Below are 24,858 nucleotides of genomic sequence, written 5' to 3'. Positions count from 1 at the left end.
GGATAAAAGATTGGGTACAATGGAAATGGAAAGGAAGAGATGTAGGGGTTGCAGAGTTAGAGGTCAGAAGGTGCCTGGATGTCTTTTAGTACTGTAACAATATTCCAAGCATGGGCAGTACATTTCTGGGGATGAGATGTTCCAGCTGATCCAGAGATTTATTCTATTTATTATTGGAGAGGTGAAAGATTTTTTTTCTTATCTTATGGGGCTTCAGCCTCCCTTTGGATCCACATTGGAAGATAATGGGCTTCACTGGATGGACTTCTGCCCCAGAAGCCAAGCTGTTTGAGGAGACAAATTCTGTATGTCATAGGTTAAAGTGTCAAAGTGATCAAGAAATACTGACTACAAATATCACTTATTAGGACTTATTGTATCAGCTTGTGGCTTGTAGGTACCGGTATGTTATATTTTAAGGCCTCCCATGACCTGTATAGACCATGATTTCTAAAATAAAATACATAATAATTTTCTTATTTACAGTAAAGGTATAGGCATATATTGTAGTCTTTCTATTTCTACTACACAATAACATTGTTTATTACACCCAGTGAGGTAAAACAAACTGCTTCACAAGTTAGCATAGTTTTTTTGTAAGAATAAGAACACCCTCTGGCTTATTTTACCTTGTGACTATGACTTGTAAGAAGTTACGTCCAACTTTATGGCTTGAACTTGTATTGACTTCCAGCCTTCATCATATTTGCCGATACAGTGCTTTTAAAGTAAAAATTAACTGCGTGGCAGGAAAGAAGAAAAAAAATGCATGTATTTGCTTATTTTCCAGCTCTGCTATGTGCTGACTGCTCTGTACGTTTCAAAGAAAAATACAAAGTACATGTTTTAATTTGTCTGATTAAAACTGCAAAGGAATGAAACAGATGGAATTAATTGGAAAAAAAGAGAAAAGCTTGGCTTGGTCATTTGTATGATATTGGAATATCCTGGACTAATACACAGGAACAACTAATAAAATGCAAGCAAAAATGTGTGACAAGAAAGCAGTCAGTGATTTCCATCAGAAAGAGACTACACAGAGATACGGTATAATGGAAAGATTACGTTTTCTACCAGCTTCTGAATTTGGTTTACAATCACCTACCAAAACGGACATGTGAATAAAGCTTTAGGCCCCTCTCACACTTTCTATGTTTGGTCAGTATTTTGCATCAGTATATATATAAGTCAAAAGTAGTAATACAGCATCCTATTGGAGGAACCCCGCAGGCTGGCAGTAGTAGTACCAAACTTGTCACATTGGCTCTGGGCTCCAGCAATTTCCTCCAGTGCTGGTGTAGTGCCAAGGGAGCATGATGTACCTGATGGTGGTTGTAGTCTCTTCCCCTAGTTGTCAGCCTTCCTTAGCCTGATGGGACTCTTACTACCTATCATGGTCTTGCAGGAATTAAAGCTCTGGAGACTCAAGGTATGCAAGAACCAGGTAAAAGGTCTCTAACCTTTCTCTGTGCAGGGTGTAGATCAGCAAGATGCCCTGCAAAGGAATCAGCAGGGTGCCTTGTGATACAGGCAGGGTTGTTGCAATGAGGCCCACATAGCACTTATACTGAGATCTCAGGCTGCACACACGTTGTTTTTATTCTTAGCCTACCAAGGCATGAATTTCTTCCTCCAACTGTATCTGGGCCAGTCTGGGCTATTTTATTTGCAGTGCAGGCTAGTCAGGACCTAAGGCAGCTTTAGATTTCTTCAGTCTACCAAGGCCAGGTAAACACTCCCAGTCTCCCCCTACTCCTAGACGTCGCTTATTAGGTTGTACCAAATCCCTGCTTACCGCCCCACATTGGCCCAGCTAATTTCTGGGAGTAAATGCACAAAATATACAAGCTATGTACATTATGCACATACAGTACTACAACATACGCAGGTGACATTGAATATGATATAAACTGTGACATTTCTGTAGTGCTCCCATTGGACACTGCAGGAGCAATTCCAGAACATGGAAGAGATGCAGATTTTTTCAGATTTTTCCCTGGTTTTGCCTTACAAATATTGCTTTTTTTTACCTAAAGTCAAGCATGGCTTCAACATGAAAAGGAAATATAAAGGAAGCTCATATATGCCCCCCCCCTCCGCTTTGCAGAATCCTCTCCTGACTTTGATTTAAAAAATTTAAAATGCTACTTTTCTGTACCATCTCAGTCAGTCAGAGGCACTTACTTTGCTTATAGTTTGGGGTTAAATCAGTGCTTTGTGGCATTTTTTTAAAGAAGTTGTTGCAGCTATTCTTTAAAACAGTTTCTAAAGGGAAATCAGAATAGCATTGCATGTAAAACCCAAAATTTCACTATTTTTACATGCTACATTAGAGCAGGAAATGTGCCAAATGCTCACTGTACTAAGAACTACACAAGTTAAAATAGCAAAATGTCAATTTCCAGCTTTTTGACACTTAGCTGAATCCCTAAGAATGGAATAATACAGTGTTACTGTTCTGTATCCGGATAACAGCTGGCTAAGTCTTGTACTGTATAGTAGACACTCAATAAAGGAGAACTGCGATGATGTAATGTTAACAGAATGTATCAGCTGACTTCTATGAAGAGGAAGCAGGTTTATTACTTTTAAGAACTTTACTCGCAGTTATAAAAAAGAAAGAACTGGCAAGTCACATGATTTTTAGCTTGACTGTCATGTGGTCCATATTAGAGTATTTGGCAGATTTTTTTTTTACCTTATTGAAAACAATTGTAAAGGTTTGCACACCTCAGTATCATCTTATATGGAACATCTATAGCTGAAAAAAATCACAAACAAGCCAAACCTAGTCAGTATGTAACATATAGTTTACAATATAATGCCGTCACGTGTAGGACCTTCATGAATTCATTTCTCTTGGTTGGTTGGCAGCCTTGCAATTGTGTATAATAAACCGTCACACGTGAGAGATTATTGGAAAAATACAGATTTTATAAGATCACAGTGTATATTGTTTGTCGAGTTGATACTTGAATCCTTGTTACAATGAAGCAATAAATCAATGTATATGCTGAAAATAGAAGATGCTTGAGGGCATTATTTTAATGTGGAAACGAACAGATGTAATTTGACTTGAGAGAACTCAACACAACAGTTCTCTCTTTTATCCCTATTACAACTCTTATTATTATTATTATTATTAGTATTAGTATTAATAATAAATATTATATTACTTTTGCATCTCTTTCATGAAAAAAAATTGAATCAAATGCTAAGCGTACACCAAGCTGTAAAATTTAATATACTCCTCTCTCTCCACAAGACAAATTTTAACCCAGATGTACAATTATAAAATATAATTTCTTTAAATAAATTATTAGGGGGCGTTCACACATGCACTGCTTTCCGCCCGCCGTGATTCCACTGAAATTGCAGAAAAAAAGAGCTTGGGCACAGCTGCATACGGTCAGTTTAGCGGTCAGAGAGGCTGCATACTGACACCAGCGGTTTCCTTTAAAAACCCATTGAAATGAAAGGGTTTTCAAACTGATCGTCGGCAAGCCGTCCCCAAGTTGTTTTTCCTGCAATTTCATCGGAATCACAGCGGACAGACAGCGGCACAAGTGTGAACACCCCCTTATAGATAAATCTGAAGATCTCTTTAATACATGTGTATCCTTTTTTACTTATTAGACTATAGAGTCCCTCTCTGTAATACCTCACACACATTATCAGGGTCAATAGACTACAGATACATATTGTAGGGTCCCGATGAGCTATAGCTGGCTATACAGTGTATATACATTTTATATGTTAGATACCTGCCATCTGAACCAGTTGATTTAATCAGATTTTCACTTTACAAGATGTTTTTTGTGCTGATTTTCCAGCAGATGACTGTTTTTTTTCCTGCCTCCCATTGACCGCATAGTAATATTCTGATTGAAATAAGAGCATGATACTTGTTTATTTGTTTTTTTTATGCTGTCAGAAAACATGAGCCTGCTAAAAAAAAAATCTGTCAGTGCTTCCGATTAAGATGACTACATACAGTCTAGAGGTATTTTTGGAGGAGATTTTGAAACACAGCATTTTTGTTGCTTATTTTTTGTCATAGGCAGGAGTGGACTGGGTAGAAGGCAGAAGTATAAGAACTTCCTATGTAGTTCTGATTCCTTTTATAGCCATTCTTAGCATTGGCTCCATAAAATGCATCAAAATGTGCTACAAGAAAAGACTTCAGTGTTGCTTTTTGTATTCCATTCTTTCCACTAATTATGATTAAATCTCAATCTCAGCAAAGTCTAATCCTAATATGTACAGTATTTATTATGTATAACCATTCTAAACTGTACACTATTCCAGGTAGTCTTAGCTTTGTCCTTATATATCCTTAGATAAACCATGTTACCATTAGGATTTCGTTTGTGCATCCTATGATTTAATTTGACTTGGCAGCAGCTACCTGACACTGGTTGGTAAAGATCATCCACTATTATCCCAATGTCCATTTCTATGTCTGTTTTGCCTTGTGTATTACAGTTTAATATTTTCATTTGCTTATTGCTGACATACAAACACAGGCCTCAATTACATCTCTAATAGTGCACCCAATCTGAACTTCAGTCGGATGCCCACAACATTTCCTCTATGTTAAAGGGATTCTATCACTTAGAAAAGTGATTTTGAGGTAAGTATATGCCTGAATAGCCTTTAAAAAGGCTATTCAGATGCTGCCTCCAGTTCTGCCAACAGTTTTTAGTAAAAATGGTTAACTAATATATGCAAATGATGCTCACCGAGCACACTGGACATTCCCCAGGGCCAGCGAGCACCCCACGCATCATACCTCTGAAACACCCCTCCGTTGCTTGTACTCCAAAAGACCTTCACCTCTACATGTCCTGTACCGCCTATATTTTGTGTAGTCTCACTCCGGGTGGTTGAAATACCAGGCATGCACAGTAGTGTTCCATTCTGAGCGGTACTGCGCATGCCCGAATGACATTTTGTTGTAGAGAACTGCACAGTCTACAACAAAATGGCACTCAGGCTTGCGCAGTACCGCTCAGAATGGAGCATTACTGTGCATGCAAGGGATTTCAACCACCCAGAGCGAGACAACAGAACATATAGGCGGTACAGCAAGTGTGGAGGAGGAGGTCTTATGGAGTATAAGCAACGGAGGGGTGTTTCAGAGGTATGATGCAGGGGGGGGTGCTCGCTGGCCCTGGGGAATGCTCAGGGTGATCAGAGAACAATACATCATTTGCATATATTAGTTAGCCTTTTTTACTAAAAACTGGGGGGTCTTTGGCAGAACTGGAGGCAGCTCCTGAATAGCCTTTTTAAAGGCTATTCAGGCATATACTTACCTCAAAATCACTTTTCTAAATGATAGAATCTCTTTAATGGAGTGGTGGTGTGCATGTGTGGTCACCACTCCGTTCACTTCAATGAGGCTTCTAGAGTCCTATAGAAGTGTATGGAGCAGTGGCCACTTGGAGCACTCAGGGAACATTGCAGTTCCCATGGTCACTGGGCTTTGGCTATTAGACCCCCTGTGATCAGACACTTATCCCCTATCCCTCGGACAGTGTTTATAGTGGGACACCCTTTCTAACTTGTTATAAGACTTTCATTGTTTCTATACCTTTAAGAAGTAAAACATATGAAATAATCTTAGCTGCAAAGTGGGAAAACAATTCTTAAAGAAAAAAACATGGAAATAGAAAGCCTGCATCAGTTGATTATGATATAATAGTCACATGAACTGCTGGAACGAAAGAGAATTCCTATAGTCTCTAAGACAAAAAAAGTTACATCTGTTGAAGCAAAAAAACAAAGCGAGGAGCTGAACACGCAGTCAGAATCTTCCAAGTTCACTAAGCATAAAGGCAAAGTCATCTTGTGTTTGTGTTTCTTCCCTGTGTTTGCAGTACTGTACTAGCAGAGTTTTAATCTTCTGCTTTGATCTTGTAAACCTGGATGGATCAGATGATGTCACCAAAGAAGTGGAAGGATTGTTTGACTGTGCACATAAACACCATTTGTAAAACGCTGCAGAGATGGAGTCCTTACTGCTGTTAGCGTAAATGGCTGTTGTCTTTGTAAAATGGGACATATTAGATTTCCTCTCTGAATGTTTTTCTCATTTTACAATGTGTAAGGAGATCTCCTCAGAAAAGTAGTTTAGAAAGGGAGCTCCTGTGAAAAAGGAAATAGCGTCTCATCGTATTGTAATAACTCACCAGACTTCAGCTCTGACCAGATCTAGAGATGTGCAAGGACGTGAAAACCTTTATGACTGCAATCTAGTGCCTATGGAGAATGTGACAGTCCCTATTTTTGACCCACTTCCCCTTGTGCTTCTTAGGCTCGGTTCATATCAGCGTTCGGTCTGTCATTCGGGAAGTCCGCTTGGGGACCCCTCATATGGAAACCTATATGCATTAAAAAGCGGTTAGCTAAAAAACACATGGACCCCATAGACTATAATGGGGTCTGTGTGGTCTCCGCTTGGTGTCCACATGAATCATGTGGAGAAAAAAGTACTGTAAGCAGCACTTTTGTCTCTGCATGATTCATGCGGAAACTGAGCGGAAACCACACACTCCAATATAGCCTATGGGGTCCTTGTAGTTTCTTAGCTAACCGCTTTTTAATGCGTATAAGTTTCCATTTGGAGGGTCCCCAATCGAACTCCCCGAACAGAATACCTAACGCTGATGTAAACAAGGCCTCAAATGTCCCTCTCTTTGATATTGGGAATAGATATGAATTAATAAACTTAACTATATTGTTCCAGAAACTGTTTATGTGGTCCCTAACTGTATATTAGACTCCATCTTCTATAATATATCATAATTTGGTGAATTGTAAACCTAAAAATAGCTATATTCAGATAATGTTTCTATTAATATTTGAATAAAAACCTAGTTAAGCATATAGCTATCGAACCAATGTTAAACTTTCACCCAGTAAACTAAGTGTCCCTTTTGACAGTCTATAAATTTGAGAGGTATATTTATTTTAGGGGTCAATAGTCTACTGAGATTAAGGGCTAATACCTACTACTGAGATTTGTAACCTTTGGCACTTTTGCTGCTGTGGAACTACAACTCCCAACATGCCCCATTCACTTCTATTGGTATTTCAAAGGAGAGCCAAGCAAACAGGCATGCTAGAGGATGTAGTTTTACAACAGCTGGAGTGCCACAGGTTGCCAACCCTGCTATCTATGGTGCCTTAGAGTAAATACCTAATATTACTGGAGGTCTCCAGTGGGTTACAGGTTAATTCCTGATATTTCTAGTAATTTACAGATCTTATATTTTCATTTTACTTTATTAAGTTGAGGTTCATATCTGCATTGGAGGAGACTCCCGTGCAGAATCCACCAAAAATCAGCAGAGAGAAAAGACCTGACTTTTCTCTCCACTGGTTTCAGTATATAAGCGGACACCCAATATAGTCCATGGGGTCCGCGGGTAACTGCTATTTTAGTGAACAGGCTCTCTGTTGTTCTGATCCCCCAGCAAACCCAAAAGAGCCCAGCGCAGGTGTGAATCTAGCATTAAATAGGTTCAAAAGTCTGTGTTGATTATGTCATAATATATTTTACTTTATATACCATTTCTTCTGCAAATTTATAAAGTTGCAGATACATTTCTGACTGCATGCTGCCACCCCTAAGGGGGGCTCACTGTATACAGATTTACATAACTCCCATTGAACTGAAAATTTGCTGTATAACTACATATGTAGGGAGTGTCCCCTAGTGGCAGATATTAGAGATGAGCGAACACTAAAATGTTCGAGGTTCGAAATTCGATTCGAACAGCCGCTCACTGTTCGAGTGTTCGAATGGGTTTCGAACCCCATTATAGTCTATGGGGAACATAAACTCGTTAAGGGGGAAACCCAAATTCGTGTCTGGAGGGTCACCAAGTCCACTATGACACCCCAGGAAATGATACCAACACCCTGGAATGACACTGGGACAGCAGGGGAAGCATGTCTGGGGGCATAAAAGTCACTTTATTTCATGGAAATCCCTGTCAGTTTGCGATTTTCGCAAGCTAACTTTTCCCCATAGAAATGCATTGGCCAGTGCTGATTGGCCAGAGTACGGAACTCGACCAATCAGCGCTGGCTCTGCTGGAGGAGGCGGAGTCTAAGATAGCTCCACACCAGTCTCCATTCAGGTCCGACCTTAGACTCCGCCTCCTCCGGCAGAGCCAGCGCTGATTGGCCGAAGGCTGGCCAATGCATTCCTATGCGAATGCAGACTTAGCAGTGCTGAGTCAGTTTTGCTCAACTACACATCTGATGCACACTCGGCACTGCTACATCAGATGTAGCAATCTGATGTAGCAGAGCCGAGGGTGCACTAGAACCCCTGTGCAAACTCAGTTCACGCTAATAGAATGCATTGGCCAGCGCTGATTGGCCAATGCATTCTATTAGCCCGATGAAGTAGAGCTGAATGTGTGTGCTAAGCACACACATTCAGCACTGCTTCATCAAGCCAATACAATGCATTAGCCAGTGCTGATTGGCCAGAGTACGGAATTCGGCCAATCAGCGCTGGCTCTGCTGGAGGAGGCGGAGTCTAAGATCGCTCCACACCAGTCTCCATTCAGGTCCGACCTTAGACTCCGCCTCCTCCGGCAGAGCCAGCGCTGATTGGCCGAAGGCTGGCCAATGCATTCCTATGCGAATGCAGACTTAGCAGTGCTGAGTCAGTTTTGCTCAACTACACATCTGATGCACACTCGGCACTGCTACATCAGATGTAGCAATCTGATGTAGCAGAGCCGAGGGTGCACTAGAACCCCTGTGCAAACTCAGTTCACGCTAATAGAATGCATTGGCCAGCGCTGATTGGCCAATGCATTCTATTAGCCCGATGAAGTAGAGCTGAATGTGTGTGCTAAGCACACACATTCAGCACTGCTTCATCAAGCCAATACAATGCATTAGCCAGTGCTGATTGGCCAGAGTACGGAATTCGGCCAATCAGCGCTGGCCAATGCATTCTATTAGCCCGATGAAGTAGAGCTGAATGTGTGTGCTAAGCACACACATTCAGCACTGCTTCATCAAGCCAATACAATGCATTAGCCAGTGCTGATTGGCCAGAGTACGGAATTCGGCCAATCAGCGCTGGCTCTGCTGGAGGAGGCGGAGTCTAAGATCGCTCCACACCAGTCTCCATTCAGGTCCGACCTTAGACTCCGCCTCCTCCGGCAGAGCCAGCGCTGATTGGCCGAAGGCTGGCCAATGCATTCCTATGCGAATGCAGACTTAGCAGTGCTGAGTCAGTTTTGCTCAACTACACATCTGATGCACACTCGGCACTGCTACATCAGATGTAGCAATCTGATGTAGCAGAGCCGAGGGTGCACTAGAACCCCTGTGCAAACTCAGTTCACGCTAATAGAATGCATTGGCCAGCGCTGATTGGCCAATGCATTCTATTAGCCCGATGAAGTAGAGCTGAATGTGTGTGCTAAGCACACACATTCAGCACTGCTTCATCAAGCCAATACAATGCATTAGCCAGTGCTGATTGGCCAGAGTACGGAATTCGGCCAATCAGCGCTGGCCAATGCATTCTATTAGCCCGATGAAGTAGAGCTGAATGTGTGTGCTAAGCACACACATTCAGCACTGCTTCATCAAGCCAATACAATGCATTAGCCAGTGCTGATTGGCCAGAGTACGGAATTCGGCCAATCAGCGCTGGCTCTGCTGGAGGAGGCGGAGTCTAAGGTCGGACCTGAATGGAGACTGGTGTGGAGCGATCTTAGACTCCGCCTCCTCCAGCAGAGCCAGCGCTGATTGGTCGAGTTCCGTACTCTGGCCAATCAGCGCTGGCCAATGCATTCTATTAGCCCGATGAAGTAGAGCTGAATGTGTGTGCTTAGCACACACATTCAGCTCTACTTCATCAGGCTAATAGAATACATTGGCCAATCAGCGCTGGCCAATGCATTCTATTAGCTTGATGAAGCAGAGTGTGCACAAGGGTTCAAGCGCACCCTCGGCTCTGATGTAGCAGAGCTGAGGGTGCACAAGGGTTCAAGTGCACCCTCGGCTCTCCTACATCAGAGCCGAGGGTGCGCTTGAACCCTTGTGCAGCCTCGGCTCTGCTACATCAGAGCCGAGGGTGCGCTTGAACCCTTGTGCACACTCTGCTTCATCAAGCTAATAGAATGCATTGGCCAGCACTGATTGGCCAGAGTACGGAATTCGGCCAATCAGCGCTGGCCAATGCATCCCTATGGGAAAAAGTTTATCTCACAAAAATCACAATTACACACCCGATAGAGCCCCAAAAAGTTATTTTTAATAACATTCCCCCCTAAATAAAGGTTATCCCTAGCTATCCCTGCCTGTACAGCTATCCCTGTCTCATAGTCACAAAGTTCACATTCTCATATGACCCGGATTTGAAATCCACTATTCGTCTAAAATGGAGGTCACCTGATTTCGGCAGCCAATGACTTTTTCCAATTTTTTTCAATGCCCCCAGTGTCGTAGTTCCTGTCCCACCTCCCCTGCGCTGTTATTGGTGCAAAAAAGGCGCCAGGGAAGGTGGGAGGGGAATCGAATTTTGGCGCACTTTACCACGTGGTGTTCGATTCGATTCGAACATGGCGAACACCCTGATATCCGATCGAACATGTGTTCGATAGAACACTGTTCGCTCATCTCTAGCAGATATCATTGTGCCTGCTCTTCTGCAATGGAGTGGCCTCTGCTATGGCGTTAGTTATGACCATATTACACTTACTGCTATAGGTATGCTGTCTGACATCTCCAGTCAAACTTAGGATTGTGTCTACAATAGCAATGTTGAAGAAATGTCACAAAATGACACTAAAGATTAGATGGCTCATAAATCTAGTGTATGTCACCTTTAGCACCATGTTTAATCCAAAAAGTTTATTTTCCAATTCCAGCTTTTCTGGTGACAGGAGATTGTCGCTGTGCTGACAGGAGAGAAGGTTGAGCTGTCACATCAGCCTATTCCTCAGCAGAATATATTTGATAAGTACATGTCCTGAGTTACATATCTTTATGGCCAAAAACTGATGAAGCAACGAAGCAGACCGAAGCTAAAAATGTCAATAGCGGCTAAAGGGGAGACATTGGGCATTTATTCCCAATGAGAGCCAGGACACTTGTTAGTGTTGGAGGCAAATTTAGCAAATCAGGCCACACCTGTGGCGCATTTATAGGCTGGTCGGCATATTCTTAAAAAGATGAGTATCTCTTCATGGTTTTACAGACCCCTACATGGCACAATTATTGGTCCAAGTGGCATTCTGGACTTGGCGGGCTTCCTTACTAAGGATATAGGATACCTACATTAAGGCAACAGCATTTGGCGCTGAATGTTTTACACTTTCTATATCTCTATGAGCATCTTATAGTGGAGGTGCAGGACAGGCTTGTTAGAGTTTCATCCATTTCCATCATAATAGGAATCATAGAATTAAGTTATAGTTTTATTATTGCTCTGGTTTTTTTGGTTTTTTTTGGAAGGTTATTCTCACTAGCAACATTTATCATCTAACCACAAGATGGGAGACAAAGTCTGTTCACTTGGGGCTCCACCACTTGGACTACCAAAAATCACTAGAGAGGAGTAGTATGAGGCTTGCACTCCATTTAATGTCTGTGAGTCACATGAAAACAGCTAAAGTTGGATTCACTGCAGATTCTGTCCGCCTGAGAGAAAAGTTTATGCTGAAACTCGGCGGATCCCATTATAGTATAGCGTGGATTTCCGTAGGTTACTGCTTTTTAAGCATACAGGGTCTCCATCTTTCATCTCCCATGCAGACCCAAACGACGGAGATCAAAATGCTAGTGTGAACCTAGCATTAGTGATGCACCTTGCTCTTTTAAGTACCTGGATCCTCATTCTAGTCTGGGGCATCCATATTTGTTACCATTCCTTTGGATAGATGATAAGTGGCAATTCTGTAAAATCCCCCTTTGACATTTTAATAGATTTTTAATAGCACTGTAGATCCCATTACTCTTTCCCATTACTCATATACACATAAGCCATTGAGGGATAGGATAGGTACTGCATTTGTAAGACTAAGCTTAAATCTCTCTGTACTGTAAATAGGAACTGCAGGAATAACATCCCGTTCTCCAATGCATTCCACTGGCTTTAAAATAAAAACAGATTTTTCAGTTCCGTTGGTTTTATCACAAGATCCTTGAGACAATAAATCCACATTCCTTGAGCTGTTCTTCCATACAAGGCAATGATTCAGAAATAAAAACTCAGAGAACCTGGTTTATAATGTGTAACAATGAGACCGGTGTATAATACCTACATGACAAATAACCACTTATTTACAGATATATTTCCTAAATGGAACTTGTCACCAGAAGTTTCTTTTGTAGAATTGTCACCCATTATTTTATACAGTCATTACCAAAAGTTTTCAGACTGGCACAAAATTTTGGTTTTCACAAAGTTTGCGGCTTCAGTGTTTTTAGATCACTTAGTCAGATGTTTCTAAGGCATACTGAAGTACAATTCTAAGCATTTCATAAGTTTTTACACTTTTATTGACAAATACATTAAATCTATGCAAAGACTCAATATTTACAGTGTTGAACTTTTTCTTAAGACTTCTGCAATTTGCCCTGGCATGCTGGAAATCAGTTTCTGGGCCAAACCCTGACTAACAACCCATTCTTATCTAATCTGTGCTTGGAGATTTTCCCAATTTCTGTGTTTTTGTTTGTTCAACCACTTGTTGACTTGTTTTTTAATGTAGATTGTGAGTCCCACGTAGAGCTCACAATGTACATTTTTCCCTATCAGTATGTCTTTGGAATATGGGATGGAAATCCATGCAAACACGGTGAGAACATACAAACTCCTTGCAGATAGTTTTATGCCCTTGGTGGGATTTGAACACCAGGACTCTCGTTATGCCCTTGTATATAGTATTTTAGCAATACTCTATCTTTGGAGATTTGTTACCCTACACCCACATAGTCACCTGAATAAACTTCTGTTTAAAACGTGCACATAACCAAAGCTCACATGTCATGACCCTTCATGGAATTTGTCAATAAACAGACTAATTGTCCTTAATGACAATATTGGTTAGTGTGGTTTCAGATGACAAGCTAGCAGATAGTTCGCTAGTCCTTTTGGGATACATATACCTCAAAGAGAACTTGATAACTTCAAATTATGGGGTATTTTCAAAGTAAAAGTCTAATTTTATATTAATATCTTATGCAAAGTGTCTATGTTTCTGTGACTTATGGTGACTTCCCACTTTCAGACCACTCCTAGATGTATAGTATAGTATAGTATAGTACTGCAGATAATACTGGGACCTTATTAGCACAGATGTGGGGGGGTGCAAACACACACCTTGAATTTATGGTTTACTGCACAGGAAGGGATAAATCCATGTTCTAACTGTGCAGACAGTTATGGCGGGAGCGCAGTTTTTACAAAATTTAATACAGCAAATTAGCACAAAGAAACTTTGGTGTTATGTTGCATCATGCGTTGTGAATTGCTTGCACATATTGTGTATGAATTGAACTGTATAATGTAATATATGCTCATGTCACTTTAACTGGTGCAGTTCCAGTGTTTTAGTACTTTCTAGAAGCCGTTTTATTGCCAACTCCTTAGAATTGGAATTAGGTTGTGTCTTTTTTTTTTTTTAAACTGTTTATTTAAAGGATTTTATCAATAAAGAGAAACAATAATAAGAATGAAAAACCAGTATCAAATTAAGCGGCAAAATACACAGAAAGTGTAAAATTTAATAAGAGGCAAAAGGCAATTCACATAGACAAAACCATTGATGACAAGATAGGATTAGGGTTGAGCTGATCTTGAAATTTCAGGATCATTTTAAAAATCTGATTTCCGATCATTTTCCATTTGAACCCGATCCTGATGCAAGTCAATGGGATTTTTTTTAATTATTCAAGATCGAATTTTAAAAACGATCCTATTCACTACACAGCATGGAGTCCAAAAATTGTTTCAATTTTTGAACTCCACGCTGTGTAGTGATTAAAAAAAATCTCCCGGCTACTTAGCCCCCCTGGTGTCAGCTTACCTGCACAGATCTGCTGCCACTCCCTGTTCTTCTCGGTCCGGTCCTGTCTCATTGACATGCCTTCAGAGCACCGTGCGCGCCCCCATTTCCGTAGGCTAGTGTTAGAGATGATGGGAGTAGGTGGGGCTTGTTGTGGCTTAGAAGAGTGTGGGCGGGGAGACGTGAGTGCACCACTCTCTTCTCCCCTCCCAGTACCCACGCTCTCCTAAGCCACAAGCCCCGGCTTCTCCCAGCATTTCTTACACTAGTCTGGTAGGGAGGCAGGGGCGCGCAGGGCACTCTGAAGGCATGTGAAGGAGAAAGAAGAGGAGCGAGAAGAACGGGGAGCAGCAGTGGCAGCACTTTTGTGCAGGTAAGTTGAGCAATCGGGATCAGAATTTCGTTCCCAATCCTTTTAGGCGGGATCAGAACCCGATCGTGCTCGTGAAATTTACTCGATCGCTGATCAGGATCCGATCTATTCTGATCCCAATCGCTCAACCCTGGACAGGATATGACAAGACGGGAACAAAAGGGCAGAGAAAGAAAGGGAAACCACTCACACGGGAAGGTTCATATGTTAACCTATCAGAGAGGCTGAGTAGCCCAAAATGCCTCCCACAAATCCCAAATAGCATGGAAATTCTCCTCTTCATTATTAAGCAAAGCTTTCAAATTCTCCAGTGACCGTGCGTCCCTAAATCTAGAGTACAACTCCTCAAGTGGCAGAGGGCAGACTGTCGCTAATGTTTGGCTATGAAGCACCTAGCGGAAGTGAGGAGAAGTAACAGAAGGCGTAAGGCATGCTTGTGTAATTTAATGGAAGGGACATTAAGGAGGTAGGTCCTGGGAGACAAGGGGAGACTGACCCCTAGCACTTGTTCCAAAAGGCCCCAGACCTGGCACCAATAAGGCTAAAGAGAAGGACAAGTCCAAACAAGATGAAAGATATGCGCAGGACAGGTACCACAACGCTAGCAGCAATCCAGGACAAACCTGTCAAAAGAGGAGAGCCCATGTGTGATACCAGTGCATCAACATCTTAAATAAGTTCTCCTTGTGAATAACACATCCCGAAGTCTTAGGTGCCCTGTTCTGGATAAGGGACCAATCAGCATTTGAGATAGGCTGCCCCAGATAGATCTCCCATCGTGACATGTAGGGGTGTTTAGTTAATACATCAGGGATGGGATCCGAGAGGAGGTGATATATATCTGAAATCAACCCCTGCGTCCCATCGCCAGTCTTACAGAGCCTCTCAAAAAGCATGGGGCTAGGTGCTACCGGCCCCCCAAAGATAGAGGAAGCCAGAAGGGAGAGCTGGATATATGTGAACGCACTGGAACCAGGTAGGCCAAACCTAGATTAGGTTGTGTCTAAGAGTTGCACCACAGATGTACCACGAGAGAAGTTGTTGCTCTTCATTGGTGGTTTCAGACATTGCCCAGGGTTACCCAGCGTGGGAATGGATTCCTACCTAAGGGCCCATTCCATGCTCAGATGGAGAGGACCAGCTTGAAGGAGATCTATTACAGAAGACAGCTTGGAGTGTGACCATCACTGTTTCGGAAGTCATTGTCAAATCTGTACTTTAGATAAGCACAGTCCATTGATGTTTAGGTCGGATTGACAGAGAGCAAAGAGATAACAGACATGGCTGTAACTTTCCTCACAGACTGGATTATAAATTGAAATATTTTCCACTTCTGTAAGGACATATATTTTCAAGCTTAAGTCATGTCTATTATCTCTTTGATTTCTGACAAGCCTGTCCTTCTCCTCCAGTCTCCTTAGACTTCAATGGGCTAGAGCTTATCTCTGTGAATGGATTTCAGAGTACAGAATTGAACAGTGATGTCAGAAATAGTGATCAGTGCTGGAGAAGATGGGAAGGAATTAACAGGAGAAAAAAATCAGTTTTTGCTAATAGAATACAATATAATTAGAGATGAGCAAATCGAAACTGCTGAAGTGGAATTCGATCTGAATTTCAGAAAATATTCAATTTGCATTGAATCTGGATTTCCTCATGCTTTGTGTATTGCAGTCTATAGTGCTGAATCAGTGATCAGTGCATCGCTTTCTGCAGCCAGGAAATAGCTGTTTTTTTCCGTCGCAAATTAATTCGGATCACATTGTATCGGAAAATTTGGCGAAACTGCTGAATCAAATTTTTGAAACATTCACTCTAAATATGTTTACTATTATCACCTGCATATTGATGACAAAATTCAGAAAAGCTCAATCAAACTGTGCCCACAATATCTACCCAACATCCCCTCCCAATTCTTTTCTGTGATGGTTCATCCCTTAGGCTGAGACCCCACGTTGCAGAAATGCAGCTTTTTTTGTTGCAGATTTTGTTGCGGTTTTTTCAGCCAAAGCCAAGAATGACTACAAAGGGAATAAGAAACATATAAAAAGTTCTTGTATTTCTCCCTTCTGCTCAGTCCACTCATGGCTTTGGCTCCAAAAACTGCAACAAAATCTGCAACAAAAAAAGCTGTGTTTGTGCAACGTGGGGCCTCAGCCTAGAGGATACTTGTCCACACATTATGAAGGGAGAAGGTGTTATAGCTTTGTTGTTCCTTGCAGTGGATGCTACTAAATAAAAGTGTCTGGTAGAGCGGCTGGAGTCAAGAATCTTCCATTTTTAGGAACACTTCTGAAAATTGGGAGCAAATAGGTAGAATGGAGGCCAGGGCTTTTAAATATGTACACACTGCATTTTTTGCAGCATTTTTCATTTAGTTTTGCTGTGTTGTTCTTTGTAGTTTTTAATTCTTCTATTAAATATATAGGGAAACTGCTTGTGATTCCACAGCTAATATTAAAGGGGTTGTCCACTTTCAGACAAATATTGAGAGGCAAATATTATGGTTTGTATAATAAAAAGTTCTCCAATTTTCTAATATACTTTTTGTATCAATTCCTCACGGTTTTCTAGAGCTCTGCTTGCTGTCATTCATTCTGCTTACCTGTAGTGGATAAAACTCTGACCATGGTCATGTGATTTACGGTCCATGGTCATGTGACGAGTACGCAGGTGCCGCTCGTTATAGTTACAGCAAAATAATCAGACAGCAGCCTGGTAATGAGCTGTGCACCTGTGTGCTCATCACATGACCATGGACCGTAAATCACATGACCATGGACCGTAAATCACATGACCATTGTCAGACTTTTACCCACTAAAAGTAAAAGTATTGCAAAATTGTATATCCTTCTGTTGTACAAACAATAACATTTGTTTCTCAATATTGGTCTGAAAGCGGCCAACCCCTTTAATATTCTATTTTATTTAAAAACATAGATTTTCTCTAAGTTTTGTTTTCAGCAATGTATGGACGATATTTCCAACTTACAGATTTATGACATAACCTTTCCCCAGAGCACACAGCTCCCAGCACTGTGTACATGATGGGCCCCTCTCACTCATCGTATTCTGCAGTTGTAGGCACTGGAGTTGTATCCAATTCAGACATCTGAGATACCGCTGTAGCACCCATAACCAATGCTATCAAGAATACGCTGTAGGGAGAAGGTAGAGGACCCCAATCAAATTTTACTTTGGGGCCCACAAGACTTTTGTTACGCCATTGTATGGAACTTTTTATGAGGGAGCACTCTGCGGGCACTTTTGTTATTTGCGGACATACTACTTTGCTGGCATTGTATGACTCTGATGGTGCTGATAAAGGGGAATTTACATCTTATTAAGTGTCAACACATTACAAGGATACGTCATTGTTCTGTGATCAGCGTGGTCCAGCCTCTGGGACCTCCACTGATCCTGAGACTGAGGAAGTCAGATATGTTTTAGTTCTACAATCCCTTCTAAATATTTTTTTTTTTTTGTTTCTCATTGTACTGTATGTGAAGGGAGCATGACATTCTAACATTAACAATATATTTGGCAGCCAGGACTGCAAAAAAGATTTTTAAAAAATTACTAGGAAAAGGGGTTTTAGTAAGAAAGAACCAGAAGATTTGTCAATGGGATGTGGTTGATGCTGTAGCTGTTCTATCCCATAAAGTCAGCAACATTAACCTCAGCAATATTATGTGAAGCGGATTCCGCTGACACAAGAGTGGCTGATCACGCTGCTTCCGTTCCTGCTTAGGATAAGGCTTTAGAAATGAATTGCACTTTATCATGTCTAAATGTATATTGTCATTTTAGTTATGATTATTGCAACTGGATTATATGAGCTAAAGCAGAAGCCATGGGGAAGTATAATGAAAATGTATGTGTTTAATATGTTGAATCTCAATACAGGGAATAGTCCCTCACTGTTATGATGTCTTGGCTGATACATTGGCATAGTAATACCTAATAATGATGCTATTTGCTCTCCGAAATGGATCATCAAATGCCATACCCTGTGAGACTAACACAAGAGATAATGAAATCTGAACATACCAGGGCCCACTGGGGAAAACAATGCCTAAGAATCTCAAAAGCCTTGTATCTTGGTGACCTGGGGTCATTTTAAGCTCGATAAACTAATCCTTCACACAAACTTTTATTCAATTTTAAAGAGCTGTATAGAATCAAATAGGAAAGAAATAGTTCTTCGTAATGGTGCCATTTATTATTCTGTACAATGTACTGGGAAACTGTTCTTTTTTGCTGCGTTTCCACAAGGTGGGGCCTTAGCCTAAGGCTTTTTATGTCCTGGCACATGTTGTACAGACATAGGGGCTGATTTATCATGTATTGTACGCCAGTTTGTTATTTTTCTCTAATTTGCAAAAATTTGACTTTTTCAAATTTTAGCCCCATTCGCTTTTTTTTTTTCTTCTTAACTGGATGGGGCAGCAATGCCTTGGCCAAACTTGCACCAGAAAACTGGAACAAGCTATAGTCAAAGACACTGCCAGTTTCAGACTGACGTAGGTTTTAATTCTGGTGCATGCTTTTGTAATTAAGACTTAATTGGCCCTGTTGGTTTTCAATGGTGTTTTTCCCTATAAACAACTATAAGGGTGAGTTCACACTGAGTATACGCCAGCTTATTCTGAATGTAAAACACGTTCAGAATCAGCGGCGTATAAAGCAGTTCCCATTCATTTCTATGGAAGCCGGCATACGAGCGCTCCCCATTGAAATGAATGGGCTGCTTTTTTCACTACGAGCACTCCCATTGTGTACGGCTCGGCATGAGCAGAGCTAGCCGTACACGCGAGCACTTTCCATTCACTTCAATGGGAGTGCTCGTAGTGAAAAAAGCAGCCCATTCATTTCAAAGGGGAGCGCTTGTATGCTGGCTCCCATTGAAATGAATGGGAACTGCTTTATACGCTGCTGATTCTGAACATGTTTTACGTTCAGAATAAGCTGGCGTATACTCAGTGTGAACGCACCCTAAGGCTGGAAACACCGTGGGAAAAATCGCGGCGTTTTACAGTACTTGCAAAGTGCATGGCATTCATGCAAATCCCATGCCCACTTTGCAGAAAAAATCACAGCGCGGACACACCGCGATTTCCAAAACTGTCACGGTTTTGAAAATCACAGCATGTCAATTCTATCTACGGAAACGCCGGCGGCTTTCCCATAGGTATAATTGTAACAGAAAGTCTGCGGAGGAAAACTCCATGAACTTTCTGTTCAAAGCGCTGTGGGAAGAACCACAATGCAATGACGCCACGGTTGTTCCCGCAGCGCTTTAGCGCAGCAGTTCCGGCCGGTGGAGCCTTAGCCTAAAGGAAAATGTCTGAAAGTAATGTCAATCCAGAGTATGCTGCATTTTGGGAAAGAAACACCAAAGAAGCAAAAAACTTCAGGAAATGTAAAAAATAAATTCCAAGAGAAAAAAATTCACAAAAATACAGTATCGGCATGGAAAACTTATACATTTCTAATGAAAAGTTAAACAATTTTTAGCAAATTTTAAACATCAATTTCCCACAGATTTCATGATATTTGTCTACAGTCATTTCATATGAACATTTATTATAAAAATCTACATTGTTCATGGTGATAATAAGTGGGTACATTTCTCATAAGCAGTAACTGGGGCAGAGTTTTATATTTTGGTTGCAATGAATGGAGACAAAAAAAATAATTAAAAAAAGGGTTAAATAGAAAAGAATTTAGGTCACATGACTTATCATCATGCAACAAGCTGGCTGTATCCCTGTGCTCCAGATGTATGCACATGTCTTGGAAATTATTGCACTCACTGTATCTAGGATCAGACCCACTAAGTGTCCCTGATCAAACCCCCCCCCCCCCCCCCCCCTGAGGACACACTGGATATAAGCACTGTCGTCACCAGTCATATACAATATCAGTCCCTCTGTACATCACCCTAGATTCCTGTTACTAAGGTAACAGTTCCAGATTGCAGTTTTATACCTCGAAATGCGACATCCTTTAATGTAATGTGTAAGCTTCTTATCAGATTGTCTTATCTGGATATCTGGATGTGTCTGAGTCTGAGTTACAATAATTACTCTCGGGGATATGTGCAAAGCAGTATGAAGCAGAAATTTTATGGAACTGAATTCACATTGACCTTTACTAAATAAAGGGCATTCCGCTCTTAAACTCACTTCTCAGTTTTAATATTTCCCGGAAACTTTTTTGCTGTCATATTATGAAGAGGGTGAAGTCCCTTATATAAAGGTTACAACCACGCAGTGACAGCTATACTTCCTGCTTATGCGAACAGCCTTCTCTATGGGTAATTCCATTGTACTTTTTAAAAGTCGAGTAAAAAACTAGGGCATTTTTGCTGCTCCAAAGTAGTAGCGAGTGTGCTATAGTTTACTGCACTTCAAGTGATTGGGGACAATAAAATAGCGAGAAATAAGCCGGACTTACATTAGTAAGCTAAGTATAAGGACACACAAGGGGTTTTCACTATTTATAATGTTCTGCATACTACAAGGATATACTATAACATGTTGTAGCTGGAGCCATTAGCCATCTACAGTTCCTGCCAATCAGGGGTCTTTCCCTGTACAACACTTCTCCCATCCACGCACTGTGCAAGGGACTGATATACAGCTCTGTCCAAGTGAATGGGCAGTGTTGTAGACCCAACACAGTGGGTACCAGGCAGTGTAGAAATCCAAGGCAAATGTGCACTGCTGCTCATTCATTTTCAGGACTTGTCAGGATCCAAGTGCTCAAACCCCTGTAATTCAATAAATAATATTATATCCCAGCAATATACAGTCAGTTACTTTTATGAGAATTATCAAGAGGAGAATTAATCATTATGTAACATAAATGATGAAAAGCGTTTTTCAGGCTCCAGGAAATTTCCACATAGCATAATAACCCACAGTAGTCTCTCTACACAGTGTGATAGCCCATAGCGACTCTCTGCGCGTCATGTCCTACAATAGCCCCTATACATAGCATAAAATGCTAATAAAACAGAAAAAAGACACCTACATAGGGATGAGTTCTTGTTTCAAATTTTCCCCAAAATTTTTTTTGGCTCAATCCGAAATATTTGGTGTTCGTCACCAAAGAATTAATATTATATACCCCAGATTATAATAAGTAAGGCTCGGGGGAAGTGAGTAAATATAATAGTGTATAACTCACCCCCCCGAGCACTGACACAGTTCCCCATCCCCACTCATCAGGTCTCTTCCAGCCTGCTGAATACTTTAGGGTCACAAGTCACAGAGGGAATGTAACACTGTTATGTTTACTCACCTCCCCTGGGCCTTCCTTAATTATACCCTGGGATTTGACTCCAAAGTACAATTATATCAGTTCCAGCTTGGATGTGTTCAGTCTGACCAAAACCGCTGGGCAATCCACGCAAATGTTCGTAAGACAAATCTTGTGAGTTTCACCCAAAAAACACTCACCTCCAGTAGCCTCCCATGCCTCACAACGGTAATCACCTGTAACACCCCTGGATGTTGGTACATCTATAATGAGGGCAATTGGGCAATTACTTTCCATTGGGCCCACTTGCATCCTCGGCTACAAGCTACATCCCATTTTGCCCTTATTGTAATCCATCACTAAACACAGTCACGGTCCACGCAGTACAGATACAAGTTACCACCACCTACTATATTCTGGGCCAATAGATACCTAGATACCAAGAAACAAATGACTATACACATCTTACAAGGCAATGAAACCATACGGTATACATGGAGTAACAGAAAAGTAAACACTTTAATACGAAAGGATTTTGTGCTTACAAAAAAGAATCTGAGGCGTAGCTTGAAAATGTTGGCCCCACTGCAAGATCTGTAATGCATTTAGTATAGTGGTATATTTTATGTGGCAGTGGGACGTTTGGGGCCCTCCCGGGGTTTAGGGCTTACTACGGATTGCTACTGCTACATCCCTGTTTTTATGGAATTAGATTCTGCTATCTGCACCTGGCAGCTACAGTTATACCTGTTGTATACATGTATCTTGTACTTCTCCTCTGTAAGGCTGAATTCACATCTGCGTTTGGTTTTCTGGGTAAAATCAGTTTTTGAAATTGTCTCAAAATCCTCAAAAACTGATACCAAATGGTTCGTTTTAAAACCCATTCAATGGGTTGTAAAAACCATCCGGAGGTGAGGATTTGGAGCATTTCCAACTGGTATCCGCTCTTTTGGGCGGAGAAAAAGTCAGACAATCATTTTTTTTTTAATATTGAGGTATATGGAAAGCAGATTACAAATGGATTACAAACGGAAATCATCAGTTGGTGTCTATTTTGCAATCCGTTCTTCCCTCTGCGCATGCTCAGAATGAAGAAGGGGAACAAAAACGGACACAAACAGATAAGAAATGGACACAAACGGTCAGTTTTTTTTAATGGACACCCATTCAGTAATTCGTCTTAAATGGCAGATTCGGGTATCTGCTGTGTAACCATTTGGAATCCTTTTTGTACTAAACAGTTTTTTGTTTTTTTCTTAAATGGTTTACAAGTGGACGGATACCAGGCAAAAGTGTGAACCTAGCGTAGCCAGTAGTCTTCAGTGCATATTAGCTGTAGCCTAGCTGTAGCATTGTAAGCACACTAGTAGCCTTGATCAAATAACAAGTTCCCGTATGATTCGCCAATTAGCCTTTCACTAGAAAAGTGTGTGAAGGGGATAGCACAAATGTATGCAGAAACCAGAAGGAAAACAGTCTGGTAGGCTAAATGTGGACTTACACTGTATATAGCTTTGGCTGACAGCTATTCTCAACAAGGAAAAAAATAAGACAGACACCCTAGGTGGCAGCACATCTCTCATGAGAATCAAAGGGCTGAGCATGTTGCAATCCAAACAATCCAACCCTTATCTTTCATAACATCTGCCAATGGAGGATTGCTAGGGCTCAACCATAGAAATGAGATGTTCAGCCAGTCCACCTTAACAGTCTGATGACCTTAATCTGGTCCCTGCTCTGAGGTCTACTAACATGTTGTAATATATTGTTTCTATAGCTAGAATATTACACATAGAAAGCGATTTATATAATAAATGACTCCGGTTTAGATACGTGGAAAGCTTGCTATGCCAGTGACCTGTGCTCCAGCTTACAGTACATGACATGTTAGAACAATTAAACTCCCTTCTCATGTCCCACAATAAATGATTATCTCATTTTCCATGTAATCCGATAGGACATTTTTGGTTTACTCTGCATCATAGTGGAAAGCAAATATAATCAAATTTGCCTGTCGTAAGAAGAATCGCTTTGTACAGTTATTACAACATAAAGCTGTGCTTAGATGCATTTATATGGAAGCCTTGCACCCGCAATACCGGACACCCATGCCTAGGATCCTAAAACTGTACATTTACAATGTCACAATTATCAGATGTGTACCCCAGTAGTCTAGTGGAAATCTGTTCTACAATGTACTACAATCTAATCTTGCATGTTACATTTTACAACTTGACAGTGGATAATGATCATTTTATGACCGACCATACATTGTATCATGCTGTTCATTTACATTAGGCATTAGTTATGATTGTTAGTAAATGTATAAGTCCTACCAATATGTGATTGTAGCTAAGGCCATGCTCACACATCCATTGTTTCTGTTTAATAAAGACAACACAAACCAGCAGTAATGGATTTGTCATATATGGTCAGTGGATTTTCATTTTACGGTGTCCTTTATTTTGCCTTACAAAACAGTATGGCATATAATGCTATGACATCTTTGATTCTATTGATAGAATCTTTGCCAGAGGCTCCTAATGCAACATCCAGCTCAGATGGGAACCTAACCTAAGTTGTAAGAAGCAGGTCTGTGAAAAAGCTTGATAAATGTCTCCAATAACAACTAGCAAAATAGTAATGCAACTCCAGACTACAATGTAATCTTTAGTGGGATCAGTATAACACATGTACAGTAACGTCTTTACAATGTTTAAAGGTGTTCCAGCAGACTACATCTACATTTGTATGCATTTAGTATAATATAAAATATAGCTGCTCCATAAAAGAATATCTTATGGAAGTTATATTCCCATAGAAACTAGAAAATGTAAGGGTCTGTTCACACAGAGTTTTTTGGCAGCGGATTTTGAGGCTGAATCCGCCTCAAAATCTGCTGCCAAAAATGGCTCCCATTGACTTCAATGGGAGCTGCTTGCTTCTTTTCTCCTCTAGCTAGTAGCGGAAAAAAGAAGCAAGATAACTCCTCTTCCCACGGATTCCACGGCTGATTCGACCACGGCATCCGGGACACGAGGCATCCCCCCGATTAGGCCCATTCATTTGAGCCTAATTCGGAGCAGAATGCACTGCACTGGCATCCTGTCATGGCTAGCCACGTGGAATTTTCACACGCAGAATGAAAATTCTGCCATGTGA

The sequence above is a fragment of the Leptodactylus fuscus genome, chromosome 5 (assembly GCF_031893055.1).
Source record: "Leptodactylus fuscus isolate aLepFus1 chromosome 5, aLepFus1.hap2, whole genome shotgun sequence".
In the NCBI taxonomy this organism is placed as follows: Eukaryota; Metazoa; Chordata; class Amphibia; order Anura; family Leptodactylidae; genus Leptodactylus; species Leptodactylus fuscus.
This window is presented reverse-complemented; position numbering follows the sequence as displayed.